The following is a 12,374-nucleotide window of genomic DNA, read 5'->3' as shown; positions in this document are numbered from 1 at the left end:
TGGACATAGAAGATTTTCCATCTCAGTGGTTTTTTTTTTCTTCCCCAAGACCTAGGTTTGCCTTTTCCTACAATTTCCAGAATCGTGTAGGAAAGGACCACTTTTCATCCTAAAAGTTGGATGAAACAAACACAAAAGGCAGATACTGGCCAAGATGGGTCATGCTGGCCAGAGAAAGGGAAACTTCTGATATCTGATATCTGCTGGGGGTGTCTTTGGACCTCAAATAGGAGGCTCGGTAGGAGGGTTCTTTCCGATATTCGATATTCCCGGCTGAGGGCATTCCAGCCAGCACCCAGATCTTCCCTCCGAGCCCTTTCCCAGGGGTGGGCCCAGAGCCAACAGCTAATAAACACCTTATGGAGGTGTCTGGAAATCTGGGGGGCTGGGGAGCAAGAAGGCTGGGGGCATGGGAGGGGGGTGTCCTGCAACAAAGATCTGGATAAGAAGATGCAGATTTTTACAACCCAGTTCAGCTTGGCACTTTGGGGAAGTGCATCTGACCTCTTGGTTCGCTCCCTCTTTGGGTTGCCTTGTGGGGGAAACGGACTTTCCTGAACCTCCAGGTGACTTTAGTTTTATCTGACATGGGAAAGGCCCAGTAAGTCACGAGTTCTGGAGTTAGGCTGCGACAGATTTTCAAAATAACTTTGGAAATAATTTCCAGGACTTGTATAAAGATGAACACAAACTTAACAGCAAGAGAGCCTATATCGCTTAATATCCTCGACAGGACATTTCAGACACGTGTAATGATGTAATGATTAGGAAGCACAGAGTTGACTTTCTGAGGATTTCTTCTTAAAGGCAGTTGCCACTGACCCATATGTTTCCCTGAGCATAGTCTGCCCAGGCTGGTGGGGACATTTTGGTGAGCTGCACAGTGTCCTTGGTTTTGCGAACTTTGATGAGATCCCACTGTAGAGACCCAGGCTCACTGTGATTAACCTACAATGTGGCAGAAGGGCTGTCCTGGACATTTTGTTATCCCAAAGTCTCAGCCTCTGTGAATAAAGTTGTTTTTTCATTAACCTCTCGGTGACTGGTTCAGTGGACTACCGGGGGGAATAAGCAAACAGTGAAATAGGAGAGACGAGCCGGGGATTACACGTGGGAGCCCCGTCAGCGTCTCAGGGGCTCTGGCTTCCGAGGCTGGGTTCACACATGGACTGGGTAGAACAGCAGCAGAAAAGCCCAGGGTCGGTGGGTGCTGCTGGAATATTGTGGAAACGCCACGGTGTTGGTTATGTTTTTAATTTTTCTTTTTTTTTGGCGTTTGATTTGCTATCTCACGCATTTTGTTAATTTAAGGTGGCTGTTTTCTGGAGAAGCCAATTATCCAGCACTGCCATTTTAAAAAAAGATTGCACGTTAGAGTTACAATTCCAAGAAGTATAATATAAACATCATTTTTATGGCTTGGAAAAAAAAGAGGCAGGAGCATGTGTCTGCTGTGTAAGAGTGTTTATACACACATGAGGAGGCATTCTGGTCCCTAATCCCCAAGTTCATCTGGTTTGGGAAGGCTGAGGGGAACGGGCTACAGGAGAGTGACAGCATGTGTGGAATCGGTACAATCCCGTGCAGATTCCTTCCTACGGAAGAGAGGGAGGACCTGTTGGTCTTAGCGGTCCACGCGGCTGAGCCAGTACTCTGGATTTAACCACAGGCCCCAGGATGCAGGTCAGTAAGACAGAAAATGGTTTCTTCTCTTAGTTAGAGCAAAGCCCCCTCCATATTTGGGGCGAACCAGAAGCAACCTGTTCGTTCTACTCTCAGGCGATCTGAAGGTAGCCCCTGTGTTCCCTTCTGAACAAAGGGCACAGATTCTGTCGCTCTGAGAAAGGTCTGAGGTCCGAGCTCAGTGCGCACACACACGGCCACGCGCCGATCGTCGTGGGGATAGAGTGTGAGCGCCGCGTACAGTGGTGGACACAGAGGGCTGGGCGTGGATGTGCATGCTTGGACACGTGCCCGTGTGCATATGCGTGGGCTCTGTACACAGGAACGCGCAGAAGGTCATGTTTGTTTGCACAAGAGTGGGACAGAGGGTGCAGATCAAACGCTGAATCCTTTCAGATTAATCCAAGCATTGCTGCTTTCGGAAAGATTTTCTTTCTTGACGCAGTTCCAGCCAGGGAAGCTTTGGGTTTTGCGCTTTTCTAATGAAACTAACGAAGATTTCATTAGAGTCTTGGAAAGCACCTCAGCGTTGAGGCCTTTGCTTCTATGATTTGCGCAGGGGTAAGAGAACTGTGCAAAGGCCTTTTGCTTTGGTGCTGGGCGTTCGTGGGCTCTCGTAGCGGCTAATGGCCCTGCTGGGTCTCAAATGCCTCCGAAAGTTTTCCAGAACCGGAGCAGGATGTGATTCGCCATTTCTGATCTAATGGCATCTCTCTGTGAGGGAGGCCACGTGTGGTCTCTACCGTCTCAGGAGGAGGGGCTGGGGTGTATCCACGTGCGGGTTAAAGCAATGGCCAGCCACGAGGTTACTGTTGCCGCTGAAAGCTACTGTTAGCGTCTCAGACGCAGGTGATATTTCCAGGGGCGGAGGCGCCGGAGAGGGAGCCTCAGCTCTGTGCACTTCCCATCTTCACGGTGTCTGGAGACATCTTGCTTGCAGGAAGCGGAGGTTACTCCATAAAGTAAAACAACAACAACAACAACAAAAAACCGGGTATGATAATAAGCAAAGTTCATTGTTTAAAAATAAAGAGGATGAGTTCATTGGAAAGGTAAAATTCTTCGGATCCACATTTCCAGCCGTTTTATAAAACACGTCTGAACAGCTAAACGGCAAGTTCTCTACTACAGTTGTCCTCATCCAGGTTCCGCACTCAGGAACGCCAGACTCGGGGTTCTCTAGGGCCGGGCAGACACCATGCACGTGTGCAGCATTCTCGTGGGGAGCACTAGGACGAGGTGGAGACTGGGCCGAGCTGAGGGGCTTGCCTCTTCCAGTGGCATCCAAATGCCAGTCCCACCGGGCAGACCGTGTGAGGGGCACACAGGCCTGACGTGTGTTCAAGCCCAGGGTCTCCAGCACGGTGGGCAGATGAGAGCGAGTGCAAGATTCAGTTCTGGCCCTGGACGGTGGCCCTAGGGAAAGGGGGTAACTAACTAGAGCACACGTCCTAGGTCCTGGGGTGGGGGCGCCGTGTGGTCAACTTTGTTGCCTTTATTTACCCTGGCAGTGAGGGGGGAGAGCAAAAGGGGGGGTGGGGCAAAGGTTTGGTCTTAACCTTTTTCCATTAGGCATTAGAATCAGGGTTCCAGCAGGAAACAGAAACCCCGTTACATGAGCCAATGGGGAAGACCAGAGTGGAGGGACTGCTTACGGTGGGGGGGGTGGGGGTGGAGGGCAGGCCAGGGGAAGGGCAGCTCCATGGCGAGTACGGGTGAGTGTGGCTGCAGCACCAGTGTGGGCACTGGAGGGAGCCGAGGAGGAATGCCCCAGCCCCTCTCCTGTCCTGCCTTCCAGCTTCCCGTGGATGCCTCTGATTGGCTGAGCCCGCCGGACGCCCAGGAGCCCAGGAGATGCAGTACATGGGGGTCAGCCCGCAAGGCCAGGAGGGACTGACAATGTTCAGGGTGGTGGCAGGGCAGACAGACTGTGCCCAGCACGGCAGACGGGGAGGGAGTGTCCTTCCTTCAGGCCGGTCGGTGGCACCTGTCCTGACCACACCGTTGGTCCAAGAGCCAGGACTAGGATGTGTTGGACGACACTGGCAGCCACAGCCGGCCTTCCGGGAGATCGGACTCTCCTACCACCAGGCTTCCAGGAGAGGTGACTCTAGAGCTATCGGAGACCCTCATAAGGGGGCAGGGCCTGGGTCTGGACTTAGATCCGGGGGCCCCGTCCCTGGGCACACAGAGTTCTGAGCCTGGGTTGCCGGGGTCTGCGAGTGTCGCCGCGCGGAAATCTTCCAGTTCACTGAGAATCTGATAGAAAATCCGCTACATGCGTCCTGCACATGGCCGGAGCGCTCCTGTCCGCAGGCCGTGTGGACCTCACGCCGGTGAGGGCAGCCTCCAGCCCGAGCGCAGAGGAAGTGCGACATGTGCGAGGTGTCTGGGCCCCGGGACGGCATCCAGGTCAAGTGCTCTGGGAAGGGCGGAGGGACACACTCTGGGGTCCAGGGGACCGCGTCACCTTGGACACCACGAAGTGGAAAGCGTGACTCCTGTCCTCACAGGGTGTGATGTAAGATGCAGAAAGGCCACGCCTCCCGGCACGCTGGCATCACTGCTTTCCTAGGTGGCGGTCACCGTGACTACTGCGTAGCTTTCCAGGTGCTTCTAGACACACCTACCGGGGGAAGAATTCCACTCATTACCGTCTCGTTGACTTGTTACCTTTCTGTAGGTTGAGTTTGGGTGGGGGTGGGGAGGGGTGGGTTAACCTGGGGGAGAGGGTATCCTCGGTGCCCACCAGGCAGGAGCTAATTACCCAGCCTTGCCTCTTGGTGCTGTGTGACATCCGCAAGGTGACCTAACACTTCTGTGCCTTCACTCGCTCATCTCTACAAATGGGGACGGCGTCAGTGGCCTCACGGATCCGTCCGGAGGAGCAAAATAAGATGATGGGTGTGAGTTCACGAATCAACGCCTGCCCCGGTCCCCGTCTCACAACGGCAATCCCCACGATGCCTGTGTACAGACAGGGCCGCTCATCTAAACACTTGGTTTTGTGGGCCCGTCTGTGCCCTCCTAGTTACGCAACGAGATCACGACCCGTCAGCCCTGCTCCCGTTGTGTGACTCTGGAGGCAGCGGAAGGCTTCGGGGCTGCCTTCTCCGGGAGGCTGGGAGGCAAGTTCCTCTCTTCACTGCCCGGCTACGTCTCTTGAGATGGTGCAACCGTTTGAACATGAAACCAAAAGCAAAATAAGCAGCGATTCGTGGCAGGGGATCCTTGGAAGCCGCAGGGGAGCGGATTCCGCAGGCCGGAGAGAGGAAGGTCCCTTCGGCGTTTCCTCACGCGGGGGCTCAGAGGGGCTTCCCAGGGTCACTGTGCGGCCACTGTGGACCCAGGGGCCCCAGGAATGAACGCAAGCCTTCATTTCTGCCCCCGGCACCAGGGCCGCTGCCGGGGAGAACAGGACCGGCCCAAGGAGCAGGGTTCTTTAAACCTTTGTGTTCCACAGCCCGCCTTGTAAAGTGCAGGGGACGTTTCTTTAAATGCTGTGGCTAAATATAGCAAGGGCTTGGTCAGCTAGAACATTTTTAGAAAGCACATTACAAATCAGGAATGTTTTGAAGAAATAAATAAACTTTCCCACATTTTTGGACTTTAAGTCGGCTCTGTGGGCTCCATCTTGGGAGCCTGATGGTGGTGGTGGGGGTCATGGTGAATAATTCGCGGTGGGGCTCCGGCTGGTGCCCGAGTCCCCTGGCAGTGACTTCTCCTTCCCTCCACTGGGTGTGCGTGGGAGACGCTGTCAGGTTAAGGGCACCCAGCGTCTGAAGAAGGGCCGCCTGGTGACCTAGGAAGTGAGGATTCAAGGGAAATCAATCTACCTCCAGCACGTTTCACAGCTCGTCTTGTCTTGTTCTGGGTGTTTGCTGGACTTCCAGGCCAGAGGAGCAGGATCCTGAGGACGGTGATGCCCATTCTCTCTGTTGCAGGGGGGCCAGCAGTTCTGGCCCCTTCCATGGCCAGGGTCCGGTCCCCAGGGGCCCCCATCGATGTGGTGGGACCGGATGGCATGTCCCTGGAGGCTGCCTGACCAGGCCAGTCTGCTCAGCAGCCGGAATCAAGAGCCACACGGTGAGGGGCCACGGCCATCTGGGGGATCAGTGGGGCTCAAAGGATCAGCCCAGCCTTTCTTCTCACCTATCTGTACTCTGTTTCCATGTGATGGCATCTCTCCATGACCTTGACTGTCCTTTTATAGTTCGGGTCGAGGGACCCTGCACTAAAGGCACCGTGGCAGCTCACGTGTTCACGACAGAAGCGTGGAGAGGATGGGAAACAGGGCAAACCCGCAACCACTGATCACCTGTAAAATCCTGCCTCCAGGAGGTTGGAGAAGGCGACATTTCGAGGGTGTTCTGGGGGGGTCCCTCTGGATGGGCCCAGGCCCAGGCACACCCACACACACGTGTACGAACTGCCTTTTACTTCATCCCTGCCATCAGTCATCATCACCCAGTCACCGAGGTGCTTCCCTGTGTTCTCAGTGCAGGGACACGCGCAGTGCTGGGGACAGAGACCTCTGGAAGGCCCCGTCCCTGACAGCTGACCGCCCCGCCAGAGGGAGATGAGCACGATTCGGATGTCCGTCCGTCTGTCTGTCCTTCCTTCCTTACCGAGACTTTTCATTTTGAAATAGTTACGGATTCACAGGAAGGAAACAAAGAAATGTCTGGGGGAGGTGAGATGCTTGTTTTGTACCAGAATTCTGAAGTCATTTTGCAATCTGATTTTCACATCGGGCACCAAGGATTGGGGACAGAGGCCCCTCACCAAATGATGGCTGGCTGACGGGTCTGCTCAGCGAACGTGCTGTCCCCTCCCTCCTCGTCAAGGAGAGGCCACCCCGGCTTCTGTGTCCGAGCCACGCCAGACCCCAGGCTCCCCTCTCATGTGCCCTCCAATTCTCCAGCTGTTACGGAAGTGCCCACCGGGAAAATCACCAGGGGGCTTTACAAAATACGGGCGGCGGGGCCACAACCCCTGACGGTATGCCAGAAACCTCTCCAGATGGTCCCAGTGTGCGGCGCAGTTCAAGAACCAGTGGGTTCGGAATCGGTAAGGGGAGGTCTGAGGTCAAGTGCCCAGATTATTCAGAAAAGCCACTTGGCACGAAGAAACAGTAAAGTAGGTTTGGGGCTGCGCGAAACGGAGCAGCTGCTGGCGTTCCCCGAGGCCCCATCGCTCCCGCGGGCCCTCCCGGGAGAGGGTGTCGGCCTCACCCCCTGGCATCTTACTGGATCATTTCAACAGCCCCGTGAGCTTGCCCTGAGCCTTCCCACTGGGCGGATGAGAGATTCGAGGCTGGTGGAAGGGGAAGCGGACCAGGAGCGCCTCGTCAGGGAGAGCCCGAGTCTGAATTGGGGACCAGCCTTCCCGACGCGCCCGCCCACCTTCCCACCGGCCCGATGCGGCGACACGCAGCAGAGTTCAGGCTCAGGGTCGGGGAAGCCCCGCGTCTAGGGCTGTGCAGAGAGCGGCGCGACGTTCTATTTTTCTCGCCGTCGGCAACGGGGCTCGTTCCGGGCGGTCCCTGCGATCAGCATCACTGGTCGCTCTTCAGCTAACCAGCGGCGAGCGCCTGAACACCGGGCCTCGGACACTCCGTAGGGGCATAAAGGTGGAGCTGGCCCAGGTCTTGTCCTCGAGGGTTCTGTGCGCAGGTGGGGAGAGCTGGGAAAGCCGAGGGACACGCGGAGGCAGCCCCGAGCAGCAGGGTTGTCTGACTCAAGGCGTCAACAGCCCCAGGGCCCCCAATCCCCCCAAGAACCCCACAACCGAGAACCAGCTAATGGCGAAAGTCACGCTTCTCCCGTCCTCTCCTCTCGGACCTTCAAGTTCATGGGTCTCTTGACCTCCCAGACCCGTGAGTGGAGAGAGAGCAATTTCACAATGCTTAGCAGCCACCCTAAAAACAAAAAAACGAAACTAAAAAGCAAACAGGCGTGGTTGATGTTGGCCGTGTGTTTTATCGAACCCCACTGGTCCGAAGCTCGACCGTTTCAGCCGGCCACTGACCACCCCAACGCACTGAGGTGCTTGGCAGTCTTTACGTGGCTCCAAGTCTCGGAAACCGAGCGTGTGTCGGGAGCCTGGGGGGCATCTCCGCGGAGACGTGGTCACACTGCCGGCGCTCCGGGGCGGTGCATGTCCGGTGGTCGCCGGCGGGCGGGGGTGGCTCCCGATTCTCTTTGCTCGTCCCTCCTCAGCCCTCCCTGGAAGTCCGCAGTCCCGTGGGGTCCCCGTTCCCACCGCAGTCGGGTCACGAGAGCCGCGCGGGTCTCCCTGCACGCTGCGCAGGCGACCCCCGGCGGGGGCTGTACCATTTTGGTTGTGCTCCCTTTCCCTGCAAGCGCTAGCCTCCGGCCTGCCGCGCACTCCGGCATCCAAAACACGTCACGGGGTTGCGCCTTCCTTGATGCCTGACTCTCCGCTCGAGCGAATGTCCTTCAGCTTATGATGAGCGAGTGCTTGGCGCGTAATGGCCAGCATTTGTCAGAGGGACAGACAGTTTAGGAAGCCCTGGGGCCCCCTCTGATGTCTTCTTCCACCCGGGGTTTCTCTGACCCCCCTTATGCCTTCAGCCCAGGGACTAGCGTAGGGCTTAGCGGACAGCTGACCGTGGACAGAATTAACTGGGCACTGGGAGCCTAGCCTGGCATTTCCCCTTGGGAGTGAGCTACCCTCAGGGGTACACATTCTGTTTACTCTCGAGGGTCTGGGGGTGCGGGCAGAGGTGGCCCACAGCCGCCCGGACGGGTGGGCACGTCGGCCACTCACCATGGCCACATGCCGCCTTCTCCCACCGAGCATTTAAACTAAACACGCCGACTTCTTTCGGCCCAAGCCCACCATTTCCCCAAAGGTTCCGAGTTCAGGCAAATCCCCAGTTTAGCTGGGGAGAGCCCCACCAAAGAGCGAGGAGGAGGTGTGAACTCCCTGAGGCACAAAATGATACAGAGCAGGGTCACAGCGGGTTCCCCGCCCCCAGTTGGCGGGGAGGGGGGCAGCCGGCAGTGCATGAGAAAATTGCTAGCCGGAAGGAACCGCTCTCCTCACTCTGGACGCGCCCCTGCAGGCGAGGACCTCCCGGAAAAATCAGAGGGAGTGCGCGGTCTTCGAGCACCGTGGAAGAGACCCAGGGTTCCGTGTTTAATCTCCACAGCGTCCAGAGGGGCAGGGAGCCCGTTCAAACTGCAGACGCGACCTCTGATTTATAGGTTTTCGAGGGAGTTGTGTCCTGTCCCCTCTGGTGAGAAGGATGCTCCCGGGGACGCTGGGATTGTGGGGATGGGGGTGGGTTAGGAACCAGAAGGCGGGGGCAGCAGCTGGGGACTGTGAGAAGCCGGAGAGGTCCTTGGAGCTGCATTAAGAACGGGCGGATGTCTTCCCCAGCAACAGAAATTCTCCACGGGCCCCATAACTCATGCCGCAGAGCAGAGCTTGAGATCAGCTCAGAGAAGCTGCTCTTGGTCTGACCACCGACTACGATGCGCCTGCGTGTGCGCGGCAGAGAGAGGCTGCGGGGGGACGAGACCGTCCACCGGTGCCCCAGATCGGGGTGGGGGGGGACCCTGCCGGCGCCCGGCCCTTCCTCCCCTCCGTGTCCCACAGCCATCCTCCAGTCCTCGGAGAGCTTCCCGAGCCTTTGTTTTCATTAGCAGAGCAATATGTAATAATAGTTGTTAAAATAATTGTATTTCTGTTTTTACATCTGTAAAGATTAAGTTAAACAGTATGAAGCCCATTAAACTATTTCATGACACGCTGCCGTAAATTGCCCTTCATTCCCACTGCTACTATTATTCCAGAGTAAACTTCAGAGATCAGGCGGCTGCCACGGAGGGTTATTTATAGCGGCTCATTCATCAATAAAAAACTTCAAAAGGAATCTGTTACTCTTCTATTGGGAAGCCAAAGAAAACTCACATAAAGACAGCCCTGTTAGGAAACAAAGCGGAGACGACCGCAGGACGTTTAGTGAAGTAAAATCCTAATTTCTAACAAATACCATGTCGCGAAAAGAGATTGGTGGCAACCTGAATCCATTTAAGCAACCCGGACCCCACTGGATAGTTAAAATAAGCTGTTAAACAGTTGTATTGACGTTGGCTTCAAAGGGCCTGGTCCTCCTTTGGGGTTTTAAAAGTGGAATAGGTGTGTGATCCTGACGTGGCGGAGTAAATCTTTTCATCTTCTGCAAGCTCGGGGACGGACCCGTCCATTTGCTGGTTGCTTATGGTCTGGAACTAGAGTTTCCGCAGTTTTAGTGTGAAACCAGGCTGGGGATTGGAGGAGAGTCTGCGAGGTGGGGACACCGTTCACTGACACGTACTGTGTTCCCGGTGCCGCCCTTCAGAAGCGGGTGTGCTGGGCTCCGTCTCACAGATGAAAAACCTGAGCAAAGCTCCGTCCGTGTCCATCATATGGGCCCCAAACATGACCCATCTGTGACCCCACCTTTCATGACATTTTAGGACGGCAGTGATTTCTTCCATGTCAGGTCCCAAAGCAGGACCGGAGGTAGCCATTGGCACATTCACGGACAAAACTGCACCAAACAGGAAGGTGAACCCCAAGATGTCAGACGAGGGGACCTCTGGCGCTCCGCATTCCTGCGCCTCGACCCTGGGCAGGACCCTGGGCAGGACCCTGGTGGGCACGGTGCCCAGTACCCGGGAGATGAGCTGTGGGAAGGAAACCGTGTCTGACCGACTCTGTGTTGTGGAGACGGAGACGGATGGTACCTCTGGAGACGGAGGCTGGGACGTGGCTGTGGCATCGCGGGCTCGAGCATTCACAGTCATCAAGCAATTAGCCTGCGCTGGGAACCTGCCCAGTGAGAGCCTCACGGGTTTTCTGTCACTTATTTTCCCAGGCCTGTGATGTAAGTAATAACTTGTGCCCATTTCACAGATGGGCAGAGGGAAGCTCGGTGAATTGATTCGCGCGAGGTTGCTCTGCTGGGAGTGGCAAGGGCTCAACTTCAGGGCTGGCGTGGGAGGCTCGTGTCTTCTCTCTGCCTGTGCCCAGATGGAAAGGTCCAGATTCGGACAGATGGGGTCCTGGTGATGGTCATGCTGGTTGTCTACCACGTGGACACGGCCGGGAGGCTGAGTCCAGATGGAAAAGCAGGACGCCCTCGGCTTGCTGAGCTATGTGCCCCGGAGGAGGTAGCTCGGGGGAAAAGCCCTATCTGGACTGGAAATCTGGCTTCGCCCCTTGTTAGCGAGTGACACAGCCTCTTGGAGACTCAGATCTCTCACTCGTAATAACGGGTAATAACGTCAAGGTGGTGGTGAGGATCGCATGGGAGGAGGTCATTTATCGTGTGATAATCATCACGGCCCGCACGGCCTGGGCGCCGACTCTGAGCCAAGTCGAGGGCTGCCCTGGGGAGACGCGGGCGTTTCCTTCTGCACCAGGATGGGCCCTTCCGCCCTCGTTCTGCAGACAGGGTCGGTCGCTTGCCCAGCAGCGCAGGGGTCCCCGTGGGAGAGCGGGGAGGCGAGGCCGGCGGTCGGGCCCCGGAGTCTGCCCTCGTCTCTCCCAGCGGACTGCCGGTGGGTGCAGAGGCGCCGGGGGCCGCCCTCAGAGTGCACTGACCGGCGAGGACGAGAGCCGGGGCTCCTTCTGGCCGTCTGTTGGCCGCAGCGCATTTCTTGCCCGCTGCCATGCTCCAGCGACACCGTCCCCGAGGATTTGTGGGGTTGTGTTCTAGAATGTGGTCCTCCAAGTGTGTCATGCCTGGTCTAGACAGGCAGCCGCTGTGGGCTTGGGAATCGGGACTCAGACACCATCTCCGGCTCCACTGCTGTGGGGCTCAGTGGGTGACCCTAGCAGGACCCCATGCGCTCCAGACTCAGTTTCCGGTGTGACAAGGCATGGGACGCCGTGAGGGCCAAGGGCGCACTGCATTGGGGCACACTCCGGGTCTCTGCTGTCGGAGCTCGGAGGGCCCCTGTCGCACGGGCCTGAGCACAGACGCTCCTTCTAGCCTCCAGACGGACTCTCAAAGGACAGCACTTTGTTTCTGTTCAGAGCTTAAGGCAAGAGCCCCATCCCAGGCACCAGAGCAGTGACCAAGTTACTGTCATTTAACTACGGTCACCGTGTTCATTGCCATAGACGGCTGCAGGGGGAGGTTTGGAGAGCATCTCTGATTAGGGCTGGGGACCAGAGCAAAGTGGAAATGCTGCCTTTTGCAATTTGCTTGAATTTCCTTGAAAGCAGTTACTATGAAGACCAGAATGACTCCCTGGCCGCGTTAACCTCCTGGCGCGAGGAAGGGAGCCGGGCTTGTTGGATGCAGGATGGAGGGAGTGAAGCTAGCTCGCAGCCCGGCCTGGCATTCCCCCCTTCATTCAGGGTCCTTTCCTTGGATCTGTTCTTGGAACTGAATGGATTCAGAGACACGTAGGATTTGCTGACCATCTCACCCGGTTTTAAAAATGCTTGGGGTTCCATAAAACCGAAAAGATATTTGCCCCACCCCTTCCCCTCCATTTCTAAACCCATGTGGATTTTAAGGGGAATTTAATCCATGTGTTTCTGATTCATGTGCTCTTAACTCATCAAAACCTTGTTTCAAAAAAGCTATTTATGTCCAAGGAGCTTGTGGAGCTGGGCTTTAAATCTTTTCAAAGTCTCCCCTTCCCGGCTTTGAAATGAGATGTTGC

The sequence above is a fragment of the Neovison vison genome, chromosome 7 (assembly GCF_020171115.1).
Source record: "Neovison vison isolate M4711 chromosome 7, ASM_NN_V1, whole genome shotgun sequence".
Classification (NCBI taxonomy): domain Eukaryota; kingdom Metazoa; phylum Chordata; class Mammalia; order Carnivora; family Mustelidae; genus Neogale; species Neogale vison.
Note: the sequence above shows the minus strand (reverse complement) of the source record.